The sequence below is a fragment of the Ranitomeya variabilis genome, chromosome 2 (genome assembly GCF_051348905.1).
Source record: "Ranitomeya variabilis isolate aRanVar5 chromosome 2, aRanVar5.hap1, whole genome shotgun sequence".
Lineage (NCBI taxonomy): Eukaryota > Metazoa > Chordata > Amphibia > Anura > Dendrobatidae > Ranitomeya > Ranitomeya variabilis.
The window spans coordinates 683,640,006-683,664,256 of NC_135233.1; positions in this window are offsets into that span (position 1 = coordinate 683,640,006).

The window sequence follows — 24,251 nt, forward strand, 5'->3', positions numbered from 1 at the left end:
TAAAAAAAAAACTAAAAAGAAACAGCCTTACAAACACCAAGTCAGATTACAAATGCACTAGAAAAATACAGCAGACCTGCATGATAAAGGCAGCGCAGCACAGGTGCAGAATACTGATGGAAACAGCCACTCACAAACCTATCAATTCGTGGAGGGGGAGGCTATCTAGTAAAAAATGCACACAAATGAGTCTTGCATAGGACGCCAGTCACACATGTGATGCACAGTGTCTGGCTAACAATCTGTTAATGACACCCATACTATTAGATCAGGCTAGCTGTTCAGCACTATATGAGTGCATCCCAAATTTACAGTTGCCCCAGTTGAACTGCTGTTCTGCTGCATCTTGCTGATGCATTTGTAATCTGACTTGGTGTTGGTAAGGTTGTTTCCGTTTCTAGTATGTTTTCTTGAATCTATATCCTCTAGCGAGCTGTTTTTTATTTTCGTGTTAGGACTCGCAAGGGTGAGGACCCTTGACATGGATTGCGAGTTTGTGTATTTTGGCCAACATATAGACTCATATCTCATGTAATGTAGCAATTGTATACACTATTTTTAATTTTTTGTTGCACATTTTTCCATTGGTTTTGCAGGCTCTAGCCAGGCCCTTTCGTGTTGGTTTGGTGAACTGGGGCATCTGTCCTTGTGGGGAGCACTCATATAGTGCTAGACAGCCCGCATACAACAGTATGGATGTCATTAATAGGTTGTAAGTTAGACACTGTGAAATACACAGCAATCATCTGGGTGAGCCAACTCCATACACCCGCTTCTGCCGTTCATGTACAGTGAATGTTGTGAAGGGCTTAAGGGAGTTGTCTAAAGATTTGAAGTTATCCCATATACATAGGATAGGGAATAACTTCCCAATTGCTGGGGGTCTCTTAAAGCATGAACCTCAACGATCCCTAGTGTGAATGGAATGAATTTCCACATGATCGAAACACTGCTCCAGTCAAATTCCACAGGTATCGGGATCGGTAGGGTTTCCCAGTGATCAGACACCCAGTGATTGCGAAATTATCCACTATTTATAACTTCCAAACTTGAGATAGCCCTTTAAACAGTTTATCCACAATTAATATTTATTTGCCGATAGGCTTTCAGACATAAAAAATAATAAACCCACCCATACTGAGGTATTAGTAGTGTACATTCATGCTGTATATACATCACATTGAAAACTCTGAGACTGCTGTACAGTATATATATTTCGCATATGGGACACTGAGACTGCTGTATATACATCACATAGGAGAAACTGAGACTCTGTCATGTATATACAGTATAAAGAAAAAGTTTGGACACACCTTCCCATTTAAAGAGTTTTCTGTATTTTCATAATTGACTATGACAATTGGAAATTCACACTGCAGGCATCAAAACTGTGAATTAACACATGCGGAATTATATACTTAACAAAAAAATGTGAAACAACTGAAAATATGTCTTATATTCTAGGTTCTTCAAAGTAGCCACCTTTTGCCTTGATGACTGCTTTGCACACTCTTGGCATTCTCTTGATGAGCTTCAAGAGGTAGTCACCGGGAATGGTTTTCACTTCACAGGTGTGCCCTGTCAGGTTTAATAAGTGGGATTTCTTGCCTTATAAATGGGGTTGGGATGATCAGTTGTGTTGTGCAGAAGTCTGGTGGATACACAGCTGATAGTCCTACTGAATAGACTGTAAGAATTTATATTATGGCAAGAAAAAAGCAGCTAAATAAAGAAAAACGAGTGGCCATCATTACTTTAAGAAATGAAGGTCAGTCAGTCTGAAAAAATTGGGAAAACTTTGAAAGTGTCCCCAAGTGCAGTAGCAAAAACCATCAAGCGCTACAAAGAAACTGGCTCACATGAGGACCACCCCAGGAAAGGAAGACCAAGAGTCACCTCTGCTTCTGAAGATAAGTTTATCCGAGTCACCAGCCTCAGAAATCGCAAGTTAACAGCAGCTCAGATTAGAGACCAGGTCAATGCCACACAGAGTTCTAGCAGCATACACATCTCTACAACAACTGTTAAGAGAAGAGACTTGTTTGGGCTAAAGAACACAAGGAATGGACATTAGAGCAGTGGAAATCTGTGCTTTGGTGTGATGAGTCCAAATTTGAGATCTTTGGTTCCAACCACCATGTCTTTGTACGACACAGAAAAGGTGAACGGATGGACTCTACATGCCTGGTTCCCACTGTGAAGCATGGAGGAGGAGGTGTGATGGTGTGGGGGTGCTTTGCTGGTGACACTGTTGGGGATTTATTCAAAATTGAAGGCATACTGAACCAGCATGGCTACCACAGCATCTTGCAGCAGCATGCTATTCCATCCGGTTTGTGTTTAGTTGGACCATCATTTATTTTTCAACAGGACAATGACCCCAAACACACCTCCAGGCTGTGTAAGGGCTATTTGACCAAGAAGGAGAGTGATGGGGTGCTACGCCAGATGACCTGGCCTCCACAGTCACCATACCTGAACCCAATCGAGATGGTTTGGGGTGAGCTGGACCGCAGAGTGAAGGCAATCAAGTGCTAAGCATCTCTGGGAACTCCTTCAAGATTGTTGGAAGACCATTTCCGGTGACTACCTCTTGAAGCTCATCAAGAGAATGGCAGGAGTGTGCAAAGCAGTCATCAAAGCAAAAGGTGGCTACTTTGAAGAACCTAGAATATAAGACATATTTTCAGTTGTTTCACACTTTTTTGTTAAGTATATAATTCCACATGTGTTAATTCATAGTTTTGATACATTCAGTGTGAATTTACAATTTTCATAGTCATGAAAATACAGAAAAATCTTTAAATGAGAAGGTGTGCAAACGTTTGGTCTGTACTGTATATATATATATCCTTAAATACAAAGGAATAAAGGAAATGTTTCATCTTTAACTTTAGGCCTTTTAGAGATAATTTCATCTTCAATTGCTTAACTGTTCACATTAACAGTAACTTTGACCAGGGGTGCCCAAACCTTTACATGCCACTGTAGAGTCAGGAAGTATTTTGCTCTGTACTGTATATATCACATATGAGACACTAAAGGTACCGTCACATTAAGCGACGCTGCAGCGATAGCGACAACGATGCCGATCGCTGCAGCGTCGCTGTTTGATCGCTGGAGAGCTGTCACACAGACCGCTCTCCAGCGACCAACGATGCCGAGGTCCCCGGGTAACCAGGGTAAACATCGGGTTGCTAAGTGCAGGGCCGCGCTTAGTAACCCGATGTTTACCCTGGTTACCAGCGTAAAAGTAAAAAAAACAAACAGTACATGCTCACCTGCGCGTCCCCCAGCATCTGCTTCCTGACACTGACTGAGCTCCGGCCCTAACAGCAGAGCGGTGACGTCACCGCTGTGCTTTCACTTTCACTTTAGGGCCGGATCTCAGTCAGAGCAGGAAGCAGACGCTCGGGGACGTGCAGGTGAGTATGTACTGTTTGTTTTTTTTACTTTTACGCTGGTAACCAGGGTAAACATCGGGTTACTAAGCGCGGCCCTGCGCTTAGTAACCCGATGTTTACCCTGGTTACCAGTGTAAAACATCGCTGGTATCGTTGCTTTTGGTGTCAAACACAACGATACACGGCGATCGGACGACCAAATAAAGTTCTGGACTTTATTCAGCGACCAGCGACATCACAGCAGGATCCTGATCGCTGCTGCGTGTCAAACTAAACGATATCGCTAGCGAGGATGCTGCAACGTCACGGATCGCTAGCGATATCGTTTAGTGTGACGGTACCTTAAGACTGCTGTGTATATCACATAGGATGCCCTGAGGCTGCTGTATATATGTAACATAGGAGACACTGAGATTCTACTGTATATTGTACATCATAGGAAACAATAAGACTGCGGTGTATATACTCATCCTCACACAGACCCAGGGCATGAAAATCTTTGGAGCTACAGAGTTTCAATGTTGAGACGGGGACAAAAGGACAGACTATGAGCTAACTTCATCCACAAAGAACATACTGATATTGGCGCTAGCCAGTGTCAGACTTAACCAAATCTTCTGTGTGCAGCAGCTGAAAGAAACTGGGCTGGTTGCCACTGTGCTTGGAAATCTGTTTTGGGCTATGTTAACAGCCACCCGGGGCTGCATGTGGCTTGGGGTCCATGGGTTGCAGGTGCCTATTATAAATGCACATTAAGCATGCTCCATGACTAGCCAAGGTAAGTTATTGTATTTCATTATGTTTACCATTTCACAATGTAGTTCGGCTGGAACATGTGAAAGGCCAATGTGTCTTACTGTTTACTTTGAGTAGGATTGTTTGTTATGTGTATTGACATTGGTGGACATCTGCCCAACTCCTGTTAATGAATACTGGCATTAACATCTATTGTTAGATACTTGACAGCTGATAACTGTTTGTAAGTACCAACCTAACTAGTGTACATTGTGCAGAAAAAAGGAGGTAATTTTGGCAACTAGAGTCAAATAGAATTTTACATTACAAATTGAACATCTTACTACATTTTACTTTCATAGTAGGTTAACAGTATAATTACCTAGTTTGTTAGTATAAGCGAGAATTGTTGATTTAATGCTATTTTTTATTGGCCTTTCGGGAAGTTATTGAGCCATACTGGTATAAGACAACTCGTTAAATCAGTGAAACTATTCAAATTCACATCCTTGCGGTGGCATTTGATGCATCCTGAAAGTCAATACACAAGAATTAGACTCAGTTGTTCAAATATGGATGACTCTGAGGGTAAGTTTCCATGTTAAAGAGAACCTGTCACCCCCAAAATGGAAGTTGAGCTAAGCCTACCGGCATCAGGGGCTTATCTAAAGCATTCTGGAATGCTGTAGACAAGCCCCCGATGTAACCTGAAAGATGAGAAAAAGAGGTTAGATTATGCTCACCTGGGCAGGCGGTCCGATCCGATGGGCATCGCGGTCCGGTCCGGGGTCTCCCATCCTCTTACGATCACATCCTCTTTTTGTCTTCATGCTGCAGCTCCGGCGCAGGCGTACTTTGTCTGCCCTGTTGAGGGCAGAGCAAAGTACTGCAGTGCGCAGGCGCCGGGAAAGGTCGGAGAGGCCCAGCGCCTGTGCACTGCAGTACTTTGCTCTCAACAGGGCAGACAAAGTACACCTGCGCCAGAGCCGCAGCATAAAGACAAGAAGAGGGTGTCATCTTATGAAGATGGGAGGCCCCGGACCGCGACGCCCATTGGACCGGCCCACAGCGGGAACGCCCTTGGGTGAGTATAATATAACGTCTTTTTCTCATCTTTCAGGATACATCGGGGGCTTATCTACAGCATTACAGAATGCTGTAGATAAGCCCCTGATGCCGGTGGGCTTAGCTCAACTTCCATTTTGGGGGTGACAGGTTCCCTTTAAGGATTCATTCAGGATATGCTGTGGATTGGACGCTGCGTACAGCCACAGAGTCCAATCTGCAGTGTCCAGATGTTACAGCATAGTGGAGGGGATTTTATGAAATCCCGTCTCCACTATGTGTGTAGGGCCACATCAGGCAGCCCTGCATAATCGGACATGCCTATTTATCTTGCGAAGAGGCTCCGTCTCCACAAGATAAATAACTCAGTCTATGAATACAATGCGGTGATTCCGGATGTGTTCAATGAAGACATATGGAATCACTGTACGTACAACAGGGGGTGGCGCTTTGAGCGGAGCGGGGTGTCCGCTGCATCCAAAGCGCAGAGATTATGCCCCGTGGAAACATACCCTAACAGTGATGCAGATTATTTGAGGCAACAGTTCCTTGATCCTTGAAAAGGGATACCAAATGTAACTATTGAAACAAGCAAAATGTGATGTGGGAGCTATACCTAGAAGCATATTGGTACATAAGGCAAAACCTAATAACTTAAAGATTCCGAGTCTCCAAGAACAGATTCATAGATTGCCAATCATCACACAATTCCATGTGGGCATAAACAATTTGTGAATATTATTGATAGACACTGGTCTAGTCTGCAAAAAGACAAACTGATAGGGGAACTTCTGTCTGTCCATCCCAAATTTGTATTATTGAAATCCACCGCACTCCCTGTGTGGAATATCTTAGAAACAAAAGGATTTTTTGAAATTTGCTAATTTATTCAAGTGAAAAACAGAAAATCAAATGTGACAGATCAAATAGTAGGCAGTATAAGCGACTGAGTGATTGACGTTTCGACCCTCCCGGGTCTTACTCTAAAGTCGCACTTAATCCAGGATTTATGAGTGGCTCTTATGGTAATGAGGATGTTATCCCTGTAGTGTCAAGGGGCAGGTACAGTCTTTTTGATACCAAGTATGGCCTGATACTTGATTTTTCTCTGAGTATGACCTTGCTGAGGAATAGCAGCGGTGCATCAGCGTCTTGCTGCTGTTTGCATATGCGATTCAAATAGAAAGTTGGTATGTCACTGGAGACAACCTTTTTTGCAGGTGCCAATGTATCAGCCTTAAATTGCTGGTAAGTTGTATGTGGTTTAATGGATTTGCCAGTTCTGGATAAAGCCTTGTAGAGGGGAAACAGCGGCGCATCTGCGTCTTGCTGGTGGACATGTAGGCTTAGTACCCTTAGTGGATGGGGGATAGCGCTCCTGCGTCCTGTGGGATGCCTTCCCACAGGACGTAGGAGCGCTATCCCCCATCCACTAAGGGTACTAAGCCTACATGTCCACCAGCAAGACGCAGATTTGCCGCTGTTACCCCTCTACAAGGCTTTATCCAGAACTGGCAAATCCATTAAACCACATACAACTTACCAGCAATTTAAGGCTGATACATTGGCACTTGCAAAAAAGGTTGTCTCCAGTGACATACCAACTTTCTATTTGAATCGCATATGCAAACAGCAGCAAGACGCTGATGCACCGCTGCTATTCCTCAGCAAGGTCATACTCAGAGAAAAATCAAGTATCAGGCCATACTTGGTATCAAAAAGACTGTACCTGCCCCTTGACACTACAGGGATAACATCCTCATTACCATAAGAGCCACTCATAAATCCTGGATTAAGTGCGACTTTAGAGTAAGACCCGGGAGGGTCGAAACGTCAATCACTCAGTCGCTTATACTGCCTACTATTTGATCTGTCACATTTGATTTTCTGTTTTTCACTTGAATAAATTAGCAAATTTCAAAAAATCCTTTTGTTTCTAAGATATTCCACACAGGGAGTGCGGTGGATTTAAATAATACTGATACTAGACCTTACGGTCTGTCTCACCAGCACCCCGATCTAAATTTAGAGTGCAGGCCAAATTATATTTACATCCCAAATTTGTATACAGAAAGGCAAAAACGTTAGGCAACCTCATAGCCCCCACAATTAAAATGGCCATTAAGAAGCAAATGCGCCATATCTCCTATCCAACCATTCACGGGTTTAACACCATGTGGTGGATGCTACTGTTGTTTGAATACATCTTTTAAAAAAATCCGCCAGCTAACATTTATTGACTCCAATGCTGCCAAAGAGTTTAATATTAAAGATAACACTTCTTGTTTCTCTACTGGAGTCATTAACTTAAATGCCCGTGTAACAAATTAAATGCAGGCCACACAAAAGTGACTTATGGTGCGTATAAAAGAACATCTAACTAACATCTCAAAAGGTTTCATTGGGCACCCCCTCTCACGCCATTTTAGGGATGAGCACAATAAATTCTTTAAAGGGGTCCACTTTTGCGGCATTCAAGCTGTCCGTCGAAATCCAGAGGGGGGGGGGGGGGGGGCACTTCTTAATGCAAATTTCAAGAGCTGAGTCCCAATGGATATTCTCCTTGGATTGTTTGGTGTCATGATCTCCATGGCCAGAGAACTAGCATAAGCCTATATAGGAACAAGCTCTTGGAAGATGGTAACTGTACTGACCATGAACTAAACCTTACCGCACAACTAGAAGTAGCCAGGTAGCATGTCCTACTTTTTATCCCTATATGCCCAGCGCCGGCCGGAGAACTAAATAATGCTAGCAGAGGGAAATATAAGACCTGACTCACCTCTAGAGAAATGCCCAAAAAGGAGACAGAGGCCCCCCACATATATTGGCGGTGATTTTAGATGAAATAACAAACGCAGCAGGAAAATAGTTTTAGCAAATTTGAGGTCCGCTTTCTAGATAGCAGAAGACAGAAAGCACACTTTCATGGTCAGTAGAAAACCCTAACAAAACACCATCCAGAAATTACTTTAGGACTCTGGCATTAACTCATAATACCAGAGTGGCAATTCCTGATCAACAAGAGCTTTCCAGACACAGTAACGAAACTGCAGCTGTGAACTGGAACCAAAAAACAAAAACAAACAAGGACGAAAGTCCAACTTATCTAGTAGATGTCTGGGAGCAGGAACAAGCACAGAGAGGCTTCTGATAACATTGTTGACCGGCAAGCAACTAACAGAGAAGCCAGGTTATATAGCGACACCCAGATCTGATGAGAACAGGTGAACAGGAAAGATGATGACACAAGTTCAATTCCACCAGTAGCCACCGGGGGAGCCCAGAATCCAAATTCACAACAGTACCCCCCCCTCAAGGAGGGGGCACCGAACTCTCACCAGAACCACCAGGGCGATCAGGATGGGCCCTATGAAAGGCACGAACCAGATCGGAGGCATGAACATCAGATGCAGTGACCCAAGAATTATCCTCCTGGCCGTATCCCTTCCACTTGACCAGATACTGGAGTCTCCGTCTGGAAACACGGGAGTCTAGGATTTTCTCCACAACGTATTCCAACTCACCCTCAACCAACACCGGAGCAGGAGGCTCAACGGAAGGCACAACCGGTGCCTCATACCTGCGCAATAACGACCGATGAAAAACGTTATGAATAGAAAAGGATGCAGGGAGGTCTAAACGGAAGGAAACAGGGTTAAGAATCTCCAATATTTTATACGGACCGATGAACCGAGGCTTAAACTTAGGAGATGAGACCCTCATAGGGACAAAACGAGAAGACAACCACACCAAATCTCCAACACAAAGCCGAGGACCAACACGACGGTGACGGTTGGCAAAAAGCTGAGTCTTCTCCTGGGACAACTTCAAATTGTCCATCACCTGCCCCCAGATATGATGCAATCTCTCCATCACCGCATCCACTCCAGGACAATCCGAGGATTCCACCTGACCGGAGGAAAATCGAGGATGGAACCCCGAATTACAGAAAAACGGGGACACCAAGGTGGCAGAGCTGGCCCGATTATTGAGGGCGAACTCCGCCAATGGCAAAAAAGCAACCCAATCATCCTGGTCAGCAGACACAAAACACCTCAGATATGTCTCCAGGGTCTGATTAGTCCGCTCGGTCTGGCCATTAGTCTGAGGGTGAAAAGCAGACGAAAAAGACAAATCTATGCCCATCCTAGCACAGAATGCCCGCCAAAATCTAGACACAAATTGGGTTCCTCTGTCAGAAACGATATTCTCAGGAATACCATGCAAACGAACAACATTTTGAAAAAACAGGGGAACCAACTCGGAAGAAGAAGGCAATTTGGGCAGGGGAACCAAATGGACCATCTTAGAAAAACGGTCACACACCACCCAGATGACTGACATCTTCTGGGAAACAGGCAGATCTGAAATAAAATCCATTGAGATGTGCGTCCAAGGCCTCTTAGGAATAGGCAAGGGCAACAATAATCCACTAGCCCGAGAACAACAAGGCTTGGCCCGAGCACAAACGTCACAAGACTGCACAAAGCCTCGCACATCTCGTGACAGGGAAGGCCACCAGAAGGATCTTGCCACCAAATCCCTGGTACCAAAAATTCCAGGATGACCTGCCAATGCAGAAGAATGCACCTCAGAGATGACTCTACTGGTCCAATCATCAGGAACAAACAGCCTATCAGGCGGACAACGATCCGGTCTATCCGCCTGAAACTCCTGCAAGGCCCGCCGCAGGTCTGGAGAAACGGCTGACAAAATAACTCCATCCTTAAGGATACCTGTGGGCTCAGAGTTGCCGGGTGAATCAGGCTCAAAACTCCTAGAAAGGGCATCCGCCTTAACATTCTTAGAACCCGGTAGGTATGACACCACAAAATTAAACCGAGAAAAAAATAATGACCAGCGCGCCTGTCTAGGATTCAGGCGCCTGGCGGTCTCAAGATAAATCAAATTTTTGTGGTCAGTCAATACCACCACCTGATGTCTGGCCCCCTCAAGCCAATGGCGCCACTCCTCAAACGCCCACTTCATGGCCAAAAGCTCCCGATTCCCAACATCATAATTCCGCTCAGCGGGCGAAAATTTACGGGAAAAGAAGGCACAAGGCCTCATCACGGAGCAGTCAGAACTTTTCTGCGACAACACTGCCCCAGCTCCGATCTCAGAAGCGTCGACCTCAACCTGAAAAGGAAGAGCCACATCAGGCTGACGCAACACAGGGGCAGAAGAAAAACGGCGCTTAAGCTCCTGAAAGGCCTCCACAGCATCAGGGGACCAATTAGCAACATCAGCACCCTGTCTAGTCAAATCGGTCAATGGCTTAACGACATCCGAAAAACCAGAAATAAATCGACGATAAAAGTTGGCAAAGCCCAAAAATTTCTGAAGACTTTTAAGAGAAGAGGGCTGCGTCCAATCACAAATAGCTTGAACCTTGACAGGATCCATCTCAATGGAAGAGGGAGAAAAAATATATCCCAAAAAGGAAATTCTCTGAACCCCAAATACGAACTTAGAACCCTTGACACACAGAGAATTAGACCGCAAAACCTGAAAAACCCTCTTAACTTGCTGGACATGAGAGTCCCAGTCATCCGAAAAAATCAGAATATCATCCAGATACACTATCATAAATTTATCCAAAAAATCGCGGAAAATATCATGCATAAAGGACTGGAAGACTGAAGGGGCATTAGAAAGACCAAAAGGCATCACCAAATACTCAAAGTGGCCCTCGGGCGTATTAAATGCGGTTTTCCACTCATCCCCCTGCCTGATCCGCACCAAATTATACGCCCCACGGAGATCAATCTTAGAGAACCACTTGGCCCCCTTTATGCGAGCAAACAAATCAGTCAGCAACGGCAATGGGTATTGATATTTAACCGTGATTTTATTCAAAAGCCGATAATCAATACATGGTCTCAAAGAGCCGTCTTTTTTTGACACAAAGAAAAAACCGGCTCCTAAGGGAGATGACGATGGACGAATATGTCCCTTTTCCAAGGACTCCTTTATATATTCTCGCATAGCAGCATGTTCAGGCACAGACAGATTAAATAAACGACCCTTTGGGTATTTACTACCCGGAATTAAATCTATAGCACAATCGCACTCACGGTGCGGAGGTAGTGAACCCAGCTTGGGTTCTTCAAAGACGTCACGATAATCAGACAGGAACTCAGGGATTTCAGAGGGAATAGATGATGAAATGGAAACCAAAGGTACGTCCCCATGAGTCCCCCTACATCCCCAGCTCAACACAGACATAGCTCTCCAGTCAAGGACTGGGTTGTGAGACTGCAGCCATGGCAATCCTAGCACCAAATCATCATGTAGATTATACAGCACCAGAAAACGAATAGTCTCCTGGTGATCCGGATTAATACGCATAGTTACTTGTGTCCAGTATTGTGGTTTATTATTAGCCAATGGGGTGGAGTCAATCCCCTTCAGAGGAATAAGAGTCTCCAAAGGCTCTAAATCATATCCACAACGATTGGCAAAGGACCAATCCATAAGACTCAAAGCGGCGCCAGAGTCGATATAGGCGTCCGTGGTAATAGATGACAAAGAGCAAATCAGGGTCACAGACAAAATAAATTTAGACTGTAAAGTGCCAATGGAAACGGATTTATCAAGCTTTTTAGTACGCTTAGAGCATGCTGATATAACATGAGTAGAATCCCCACAATAGAAACACAACCCATTTTTCCGTCTAAAATTCTGCCGCTCGCTTCTGGACAGAATTCTATCACACTGCATGCTTTCTGGCGTCTTCTCAGTGGACACCGCCAGATGGTGCACTGGTCTGCGCTCCCGCAAACGCCTATCGATCTGAATGGCCATTGTCATGGACTCATTCAGACCCGCAGGCACAGGGAACCCCACCATAACATCCTTAATGGCATCAGAGAGACCCTCTCTGAAAGTAGCCGCCAAGGCACACTCATTCCACTGAGTAAGCACAGACCATTTACGGAATCTTTGGCAGTAAATTTCAGCTTCATCTTGCCCCTGCGATAGGGACATCAAAGTTTTTTCTGCCTGAAGTTCCAAATGAGGTTCCTCATAGAGCAACCCCAAGGCCAGAAAAAACGCATCCACATTGCGCAACGCAGGATCCCCTGGTGCCAATGAAAAAGCCCAGTCTTGAGGGTCGCCGCGGAGCAAGGAAATCACAATCCCAACCTGCTGTGCAGGGTCTCCAGCAGAACGAGATTTCAGGGACAAAAATAACTTGCAATTATTTCTAAAATTCTGAAAGCCAGATCTATTCCCTGAGAAGAATTCCGGCAAAGGAATTCTCGGCTCTGATACCGGAGCATGAACAACAAAATCTTGCAAACTTTGTACTTTCGTGGCGAGATTATTCAAACCTGCAGTTACACTCTGAAGATCCATTATAGACAGGTGCACACAGAGCCATTCAAAGATTAGAAGGAGAGAGAAAAAAAAGAAAGACTGCAGCATAGACAGACTGGCAAGTGATCCAATTAAGAGCACAAAAAAAAAAAAAAAAAAAAAAACTCTCAGCAGACTTCTTATTTCTCTCCTTTCTCAGCCAAGGATTTTAACCCTTTAGTGGCCGGTCAAACTGTCATGATCTCCATGGCCAGAGAACTAGCATAAGCCTATATAGGAACAAGCTCTTGGAAGATGGTAACTGTACTGACCATGAACTAAACCTTACCGCACAACTAGAAGTAGCCAGGTAGCATGTCCTACTTTTTATCCCTATATGCCCAGCGCCGGCCGGAGAACTAAATAATGCTAGCAGAGGGAAATATAAGACCTGACTCACCTCTAGAGAAATGCCCAAAAAGGAGACAGAGGCCCCCCACATATATTGGCGGTGATTTTAGATGAAATAACAAACGCAGCAGGAAAATAGTTTTAGCAAATTTGAGGTCCGCTTTCTAGATAGCAGAAGACAGAAAGCACACTTTCATGGTCAGTAGAAAACCCTAACAAAACACCATCCAGAAATTACTTTAGGACTCTGGCATTAACTCATAATACCAGAGTGGCAATTCCTGATCAACAAGAGCTTTCCAGACACAGTAACGAAACTGCAGCTGTGAACTGGAACCAAAAAACAAAAACAAACAAGGACGAAAGTCCAACTTATCTAGTAGATGTCTGGGAGCAGGAACAAGCACAGAGAGGCTTCTGATAACATTGTTGACCGGCAAGCAACTAACAGAGAAGCCAGGTTATATAGCGACACCCAGATCTGATGAGAACAGGTGAACAGGAAAGATGATGACACAAGTTCAATTCCACCAGTAGCCACCGGGGGAGCCCAGAATCCAAATTCACAACAGTTTGGCCCCTAAGGGCCTTAATCATGAGCTGGAGTTGTACGCTTTTAAATCTGGTCAGGGTTAGCACACTATATACTATTTACTCTGTCCATAGTTGTTCTTATCTGATGTCCCAGATTAAAGGTATCGCCACTAGTGAACACACATTTATCTTAAGTATACCTTAATGTGATGTTTTTTTCTTTATATAATTTTTTTTTATTGGGGTTTTTTTATGCTTGTACTAGTGCAACCCACCTAGAGACTTTCATCGTTGCACAAGATTTTAGGTGGTTTTAAACATATGCACATCACCACACTTTAAGTTAGTTAAGAAAACGTTTTTCTTTTTAAACATACTCTCATTTTTAATTCCTCTTTTACATACATGGTCCTATTGAGTACCTATCGAGTACCCCTGGCCTGATCTTGGATGCGTAACACCAAGTATAAATGTATTTGCCCTTTAATTACTGATATTGTGATAAACACAACTGTTTATCATATTTAACCTGATTAATAGAGATACTTTACCATCTCCTTTATCCCGCAGCTTAGCACATCCTATAGATAGGGAAATCATATATATGGGTGTGCATTTGAACCTTAATAGGCAACCATCTACTCTTATGGGTACACATGAACACCAGTCACAGGGGTTGGGAAATGTGTGCAGGCAGTGCATATACACCATGTTCCAAATTATTATGCAAATTGGATTTAAGTGTCATAAAGATTTAATTGTTTTCTTTTTCAAATAAACTCGTGGATGGTATTGTGTCTCAGGACTCAATGGATCACTGAAATCAATCTTAAACACATGTGATAATTAGTTTTCCAGGTGATTCTAATTAAAGGAAAAATACTTAAAAATGATGTTCCACATTATTAAGCAGGCCACAGGTTTCAGGCAGTATGTGAAATAAAAAGGATCTCTCTGCTGCTGAAAAGCATTAAATAATGCAATGCCTTGGACAAGGTATGAAAACATTAGATATTTCATGAAAACTTAAGAGTGATCATCATACAGTGAAGAGATTTGTGACTGAAATAGAGCACAGACACAGTTCATGCAGATAAAGGCATAATGAGGAAGGTTTCTGACAGACAAATTAATTGGATTAAGAGAGCAGCTGCCAAAATACCATTACAAAGCAGCAAACAGTTATTTGAAGCTGCTGGTACCTCTGTTGTCCCTCAAACCTCAAGGTGTAAGATCCTTCAAAGGCTTGCTGTGGTGCATAAACCTACTATTTGGCCACCCCTAAACAGTGTTCACAAGCAGAAATGGTTGCAGTAGGCCAAAACATACATGAAGACTTATTTTCAAGCAGTCTTGTTTACTGATGCGTGTCGAGCAACCATGGATGGTCCAGATGGATGGTTGGTGGATGGCCACCATGTCCCAACAAGTGTTGTGAATTCTGTTTTTGGGCTCCCTCTGGTGGTTACTGGTGGTACTGGTTGACTGGTGTCTTGTTTTTTCCAGTGCACCTGTTTTCATTAGGAAATTGGGAGTCTCCTATTTAGTCTGGCTTCCCAGTCATTGCAGTGCCGGCAATCAATGTTATCAGAGCACCTTGTTACTTGCTTCCTGCTCCAAGTCTGCAAGTCAGCTAAGTTGAATCTTTGGCTTTTGTGTTTGTTTTGTCCAGCATGCATTTTCATATCTTGTGCGGCTGGAAGCTCTAGTGATCTGGAATTGCTACTCCGGTGTCATGAGTTGACAACGGAGTTAAGGTAATTCCAGGATGGCTGTTCAGGGTTTTGAGGTGACCGCGAAGTCCTCTTTGGTATATTCCGCTATCTAGTCAGAGGGCCTCACTTTGCTGAATCTATATTCATACTGCGTTTGTGTTTTCCTCTTACCTAACCGTTATTATATGTGGGGGGCTACTATAACCTTTGGGGTTTCCCTGGAGGCAAGTCAGGTCTGTGTATTCCTCTATTAGGGGTAGTTAGTTCTCCGGCTGGCGCGAGGTGTCTAGAGACAACGTAGGCACACCCCCTGGCTATTTTTAGTTGCGTGTTAGGTTCAGTATCGCGGTTACCTAAGATACCATCCTTCCTAGAGCTTGTCCGTTTTTTGCCTAAGTCCCTGCCATTGGGAATCATGACAGTATTGCCGGACGTAATGTATTAAGAGTATTGGCTGAAGAAAGAGAGTTAAAAGAAGTTTCTGACACTTTTTTTTTTTGCTCAGAAGTTCTCCTAGCCATAATTGCAGTCTGCTGTTTTTTTTTTTTTTTTTTTTCTCTCCTCTTAACCCCTGAATGGCTCAGATCTCTGCTGTTGAAAAATGGTTATCCAGAGTTTAGCTTCAAACCTAAATGCTCTCGCTTCTAAGGTTCAAAATATCCAAGACTATGTTATGCATGCTCCTGTGTCTGAACCCAAGATCCCTATACCCGAGTTCTTTTCTGGAAATAGATCTCGTTTTTTGAATTTTAAGCACAATTGTAAATTGTATCTTTCTCTGAGATCTCGCTCCGCTGGAGATTCCGCTCAGCAGGTTAAAATTGTTATTTCCTTGTTGCGGGGTGACCCCCAGAATTGGGCATTTGTATTGGCACTAGGGGATCCTGCGCTGCTCAGTGTGGATGCGTTTTTTCTGGCACTGGGGTTGCTCTATGAGGAACCTAATTTGGAGATTCAGGCTGAAAAGGCCTTAATAGCCCTCTCTCAGGGGCATGATGAAGCTGAGGTATATTGTCAAAAATTTCGAAAATGGTCTGTGCTTACTCAGTGGAATGAGTGCGCCCTGGCGGCGAATTTCAGAGAAGGTCTCTCTGACGCCATTAAAGATGTCATGGTGGGGTTTCCTACGCCCACAGGTCTGAATGAATCCATGACTATGGCTATTCAGATTGATCGGCGTTTACGGGAGCGCAAACCTGTGCACCATTTGGCGGTGTCTTCTGAGCAGGCACCAGAGATTATGCAATGTGATAGAATTCTGTCCAGAGGTGAACGGCAGAATTATAGGCGCAAAAATGGGTTGTGCTTCTACTGTGGTGATTCTGTTCATGTTATATCAGCATGCTCTAAACGCACAAAAAAGGTTGATAAGTCTTTTTCAATTGGCACCTAAGTTTATTTTGTCTGTAACTTTGATTTGTTCATTGTCATCTATCACTGTGGATGCCTATGTGGATTCTGGCGCTTCCTTGAGTCTTAAGGATTGGTCCTTTGCCAGACGTTGTGGGTTTAGCCTAGAGCCTTTGGAAGTTCCTATCCCTCTGAAGGGTATCGACTCCACACCTTTGGCTAGGAATAAACCGCAATTCTGGACACAAGTGACTATGTGTATGACTCCTGACCATCGGGAGGTGATTCGCTTCCTTGTGTTGCATAACTTGCATGATGTCTTAGTGCTTGGATTGCCATGGTTGCAAACTCATAATCCAGTCCTCGACTGGAAAACAATGTCTGTGTTAAGCTGGGGATGTTGGGGGGCTCATGGGGAAGTACCTTTGGTTTCCATTGCTTCATCTACTCCCTCTGAAATCCCGGTATTTTTGTCTGATTTTTGTGATGTTTTTGAGGAGCCTAAACTTGGTTCTCTTCCCCCTCACCGGGATTGTGATTGCGCTATAGAATTGATTCCTGGCAGCAACTTTCCCAAGGGTCGTTTGTTCAATCTGTCTGTGCCTGAGCATGCTGCTATGTGAGAGTATATTAAGGAGTCCTTGGAAAAGGGACATATCCGTCCATCCTCATCCCCTTTAGGAGCAGGTTTTTTTTTCGTGGGTAAGAAAGATGGCTCCCTGAGGCCCTGTATTGATTATCGCTTGCTGAATAAGATTACAGTCAAATATCAGTATCCTTTGCTACTATTGACTGATTTATTTGCTCATATTAAAGGGGCAAAGTGGTTCTCTAAGGTTGATCTTCGGGGTGCGTATAATTTGGTGCGGATTAAGCAGGGAGATGAGTGGAAAACTGCATTTAATACGCCCGAGGGCCATTTTGAGTATTTGGTAATGCCTTTTGGTCTTTCTAATGCTCCTTCAGTCTTTCAGTCCTTTATGCACGATATTTTCCGTAAATACCTGGATAAATTTATGATTGTGTATTTGGATGATATTTTGATTTTTTCGGATGACTGGGAGTCGCATGTGCAACAGGTTAGGAAGGTTTTTCAGGTTTTGCGGTCCAATTGTTTGTTTGTAAAGGGTTCAAAGTGCATTTTTGGGGTTCAGAAGATCTCCTTTTTGGGGTATATTTTTTCCCCTTCTTCTGTTGAGATGGATCCTCTCAAGGTTCGGGCTATTTGTGATTGGACGCAGCCTACTTCCCTGAAGAGTCTTCAGAAGTTCTTGGGCTTTGCTAATTTCTATCGTCGATTTATAACTGGGTTTTCAAGTGTGGTTAGACCTCTGACTGATTTGACTAAGAAGGGTGCTGATGTTGCCAATTGGTCCTCTGCGGCTGTGGAGGCCTTTCGGGAGCTTAAGCGCCGCTTTTCTTCTGCCCCTATGTTGCGTCAGCCTGATGTTTCGCTCCCTTTTCAGGTTGAGGTTGATGCTTCCGAGATTGGAGCAGGGGCGGTTTTGTCGCAGAAAGGTCCCGATTGCTCAGTGATGAGACCATGTGCATTCTTCTCTCGAAAATTTTCGCCCGCCGAGCGAAATTATGATGTCGGTAATTGGGAGCTCTTGGCTATGAAGTGGGCATTTGAGGAGTGGCATCATTGGCTTGAGGGTGCTAGACATCAGGTGGTGGTCTTGACTGATCACAAGAATCTGATTTACCTTGAGTCTGCCAGGCGTCTGAATCCTAGACAGGCGCGCTGGTCTTTGTTTTTCTCCCGGTTTAATTTTGTGGTTTCATACTTGCCGGGCTCGAAAAATGTGAAGGCAGATGCTCTTTCTAGGAGTTTTGAGCCTGACTACTCTGGTGATTCTGAGCCTACGGGTATCCTTAAGGATGGAGTGATTTTGTCTGCTGTCTCCCCAGACTTGCGGCGTGCTTTGCAGGAGTTTCAGACTGATAGGCCTGATCGTTGTCCGCCTGGGAGATTGTTCATTCCAGATGAGTGGACCAGTAGAGTCATCTCAGAGGTTCATTCTTCTGTGTTGGCAGGCCACCCTGGAATTTTTGGTACCAGAGATTTGGTGGCCAGATCCTTCTGGTGGCCTTCCTTGTCTCGGGATGTGCGTACCTTTGTGCAGTCTTGTGATGTTTGTGCTCGGGCCAAGCCTTGCTGTTCTCGGGCTAGTGGATTGTTGTTGTCCTTGCCTATTCCGAAGAGGCCGTGGACGCACATCTCTATGGACTTTATCTCGGATCTCCCGGTTTCTCAGAAAATGTCTGTTATTTGGGTGGTGTGTGACCGTTTTTCTAAGATGGTTCATTTGGTACCCTTGCCCAAATTGCCTTCTTCATCGGAGTTGGTTCCTTTGTTTTTTCAGAATGTGGTTCGTTTACATGGTATCCCGGAAAACATCGTTTCTGACAGGGGATCTCAATTTGTGTCCAGGTTCTGGCGAGCGTTCTGTGCCAGGATGGGCATTGATTTGTCTTTTTCGTCTGCGTTCCATCCCCAGACTAATGGCCAGACAGAGCGAACTAATCAGACCTTGGAGACTTATTTGAGGTGTTTTGTGTCTGCTGATCAGGATGATTGGGTCGCCTTTTTGCCGTTGGCAGAGTTTGCCCTCAATAATCGGGCCAGTTCTGCCACTCTGGTTTCTCCTTTCTTTTGCAATTCAGGGTTTCACCCTCGTTTTTCATCTGGCCAGGTGGAATCTTCGGATTGTCCTGGAGTGGACACTGTGGTGGATAGACTGCACCAGATTTGGAGTCATGTGGTGGACAATTTGAAGCTGTCTCAGGAGAAGACTCAGCAGTTTGCTAATCGTCATCGTCGTGTGGGTCATCATCTCCGTGTTGGGGACTTGGTGTGGTTGTCTTCTCGTTTTGTCCCTATGAAGGTCTCCTCTCCTAAGTTTAAGCCTCGGTTTATAGGTCCTTATAAGATTTTGGAGATTCTTAATCCTGTATCTTTTCGTTTGGATTTACCTGCATCTTTCACCATTCATAATGTCTTCCATCGGTCGTTGTTGCGGAGGTACGAGGTACCGGTTGTTCCTTCTGTTGAGCCTCCTGCTCCTGTGCTGGTGGAGGGTGAATTGGAGTATGTTGTGGAGAAGATTTTGGACTCTCGCATTTCCAGATGGAGACTTCAGTATTTGGTTAAATGGAAGGGATACGGTCAGGAGGATAATTCTTGGGTGACTGCCTCTGATGTTCATGCTTCGGATTTGGTTCGCGCCTTTCATAGGGCGCATCCAGATCGCCCTGGTGGTTCTCATGAGGGTTCGGTGCCCCCTCCTTAAGGGGGGGGTACTGTTGTGAATTCTGTTTTTGGGCTCCCTTTGGTGGTTACTGGTGGTACTGGTTGACTGGTGTCTTGTTTTTTCCAGTGCACCTGTTTCCATTAGGAAATTGGGAGTCTCCTATTTAGTCTGGCTTCCCAGTCATTGCAGTGCCGGCAATCAATGTTATCAGAGCACCTTGTTGCTTGCTTCCTGCTCCAAGTCTGCAAGTCAGCTAAGTTGAATCTTTGGCTTTTGTGTTTGTTTTGTCCAGCATGCATTTTCATATCTTGTGCGGCTGGAAGCTCTAGTGATCTGGAATTGCTACTCCGGTGTCATGAGTTGACAACGGAGTTAAGGTAATTCCAGGATGGCTGTTCAGGGTTTTGAGGTGACCGCAAAGTCCTCTTTGGTATATTCCGCTATCTAGTCAGAGGGCCTCGCTTTGCTGAATCTATATTCATACTGCGTTTGTGTTTTCCTCTTACCTAACCGTTATTATATGTGGGGGGCCACTATAACCTTTGGGGTTTCCCTGGAGGCAAGTCAGGTCTGTGTATTCCTCTATTAGGGGTAGTTAGTTCTCCGGCTGGCGCGAGGTGTCTAGAGACAACATAGGCACACCCCCTGGCTATTTTTAGTTACGTGTTAGGTTCAGTATCGCGGTTACCTAAGATACCATCCTTCCTAGAGCTTGTCCGTTTTTTGCCTAAGTCCCTGCCATTGGGAATCATGACAACAAGGCTGCGAAGTCAACAAGGAGGTGGAGGAGTCATGTTTTGGGCCGGAATCATGGGGAAACAGCTGGTAGGGCCCTTTAAGGTTCCTGAAGGTGTTAAAATGACCTCTGCAAAGTATACAGAGTATCTGAGTGACAACTTTCTTCCATGGTATAAAAAGCAGAAATGTGCCTTCAGGAGCAAAATCATCTTCATGCATGACAATGCACCATCTCATGCTACAAATAATTATTCTGAGTCATTGGCTGCTATGGGCATAAAATGAGATAAACTCATGGTGTGGCCACCATCTTCCCCTGACCTCAACCCTATAGAGAACCTTTGGAGTATCATCAAGCAAAAGGTCTATGAGAGTGGGAGGCTGTTCACATCAAAACAACAGCTCTGGGAGGCTATTCTGACTTCATGCAAAGAAATACAAGCAGAAACTCTCCAAAAACTCACAAGTTCAATGGATGCAAGAATTGTGAAGGTGATATCAAAGAAGGGTTCCTATGTTAACATGTAACTTGGCCTGTTAGGACGTTTTGGAGTTAAATAGCTTTTTTGTTCAGCGAATGTGACCTCCTAATGCTGCAAATTCCACAAATGAGCATTTTCACTTCTTTAAAACATGTCAAATGTTTAGAAATTCTACTGCCTAATGCCAGCTTTTCCTTCTGCCAGTAACCAGGGATGCCACTGGCCGGGGTGCCCATAGCTCTGCGCGACTTCCTCGGACTTTCCCACCACTACGGACCACAGTGGAACACTCCACTGAGCCACCCCTACCCACTCGGACGTATCTGATCCCCCAACCCACAACAGAGGTGAACAGGAAGCGGGGTAAGCAACAAGCCGCATGGGCTGTCTCAGACTTCATGCTGTGGATATACTGATTAAGTAATTGAGTTTGGGACCCTTCATAAGTCATGATTGGCACACCTTAAGTGGCTTATCTGGAGGGATTCAACAAGTGGCAGGGGTGTATTTAAAGGGACTGCATGTTTCGCATGTTCATATTTGTGAATCAGTGTATGCACTATCACACCGCCTATAACTACATACAGAGACATATCTAAAAGTGTGTTCCTACTAAGATTGAGGTTTGGTCTCTATGCACATTCTGAACGGGGGTCTACCCGCTCACTGAACAAAAAAAATGGTTGATCATATACACTAGAGCGCGGTATCTTTTTTGATCAATTTGATTTTTATGCTTTGTGAGAGAATTGACTCAGAATCTGTCTAGTTATTAGCTGCTGTGGGTACTGTACATCGGTGAGTGCCAGTGTGTTCCTTTTTCAATTTCGTTAGATTATTTTTAAAAGGGATTCTTAGGGAAATAATTAATAGTAAAACATAATTAAATACACTATTACTGTATAAAAAATACAATACTCTAGAAAAAAATCAAAGCAAAGCTAAACAAAAATGAGCATATACCATACAACAAGTAAATGGAATGGTAATAGTATATATAAATAACACTAGATGGTGGCCCGATTCTAACGCATCGGGTATTCTAGTGTATGTATGTATGTACACTATGTTCCAAATTATTATGCAAATTACATTTTTCTTGGATTTTCCTAAATGGTCAGTGCAAATGACAGTCAGTCTAATAAAAGTCATCGTATACATCGAATTTTATTGAAGAAACCTCCCAATGATAACAGTATAATCTCCAAAATGAATAAAAACTCAAAATGCACTGTTCCAAATTATTACGCACAGTAGTATTTCTAAACATTTGATATGTTTTAAAGAACTGAAAATGCTCATTTGTGGAATTTGCAGCATTAGGAGGTCACATTCACTGAACAAAAAAGCTATTTAACTCCAAAACATCCTAACAGGCCAAGTTACATGTTAACATAGGAACCCTTCATTGATATCACCTTCACAATTCTTGCATCCATTGAACTTGTGAGTTTTTGGAAGATGGTGGCCACACCATGAGTTTATCTCCTTTTATGCCCACAGCAGCCAATTACTCAGAGGTATTCATTGTCATGCATGAAGATGATTTTGTTCCTGAAGGCACGTTTCTGCTTTTTAGACCATGGAAGAAAGTTGACAGTCAGAAACTCTATTTACGGTACTTTGCTGAGGTCATTTTCACACCTTCAGGAACCTTAAGGGCTACCAGCTGGTTCCCATGATTCCGGCCCAAAACATGACTCCTCCACCTCCTTGCTGACGTCGCAGCCTTGTTGGGACATGGTGGCCATCCACCAACCATCCACTACTCCATCCATCTGGACCATCCAGAGTTGCTCGACACTCATCAGTAAACAAGACTTTGAAAATTAGTCTTCATGTATGTCTGAGCCCACTGCAACCATTTCTGCTTGTGAACACTGTTTAGGAGTGGCCGAATAGTAGGTTTATACACCACAGCAAGCCTTTGAAGGATCCTACACCTTGAGGTTCGAGGGACTCCAGACACACCAGCAGCTTCAAATAACTGTTTGCTGCTTTGTAATGGTATTTTGGCAGCTGCTCTCTTAATCCAATGAATTTGTCTGCCAGAAAACTTCCTCATTATGCCTTTATTTGCATGAACTCTGTCTGTGCTCTGTTTCAGTCACAAATCTCATCAGAGTATGATGATCACTTTTAAGTTTTCGTGAAATATCTAATTTTTTCATACCTTGTCCAAGGCATTGCACTATTTCACGCTTTTCAGCAGCAGAGAGATCCTTGTTATTTCCCATATTGCTTGAAATCTGTGACCTGCATAATAATGTGGAACATCATTTTTGAGTAGTTTTCCTTTAATTAGAATCACCTGAAAAACTAATTATCACATGTGTTTAAGATTGATTTCAGTGATTCATTGAGCCCTGAGACACAATACCATCCACGAGTTTATTTGAAAAACAAAACAATTAAATCTTTAAGACACTTAAATCCAATTTGCATAATAATTTGGAACACAGTGTATATAGCAGCCACATAGTATATAGCACAGGCCACGTAGTATATAGGAGCCATGTAGTATATAGCAGACACGCAGTCTATAACACAGCCACGTAGTATATAACACAGCCCACTAAATATATAATACAGCCCACGCAGTCTATAACACAGCCCACGCAGTATATAACAGAGCCCAAGCAGTATATAACAGAGCCCACGCAGGATATAACACAGCCCACGCAGTATATAACATAGCCCAAGCAGTATATCACAGAGCCCACGTAGTATATAACAGAGCCCACGCAGTATATAAAACAGCCCATGCAGTATAAAACACAGCCCACGCAGTATATAACACAGCCCACGCATTATATAACACAGCCTACACAGTATATAACAGAGCCCATGCAGTATATGGCACAGCCCGCGCAGTATATAACACAGCCCACGTAGTATATAGCAGCCACGCAGTATGTAACACAGCCCACGTAGTATATAGCAGTGTGGGCACTATATCCCTATTAAAAAAATAATTAAAATAAAAAATCATTATATACTCACCCGCCGTTGTCCAGCGAAGCTGTACCTATGCGCGCGCTGCTCCCGCCAGCTTCCATTCCCAGAGATGCATTGCGAAATTACCCAGATGACTTAGCGGCCTCGCAAGACCGCTATGTCTTCTGGGTAATTTCGCAATGCATCTCTGGGATCGGAAGCTGGTGGCAGCTGCGTGCGCATCGGCGGACGACGGAAGGTGAGAATGGCAGGTTTTTTGCTTTTTTATTATTTTTAACATAAGATCTTTTTACTATTGAT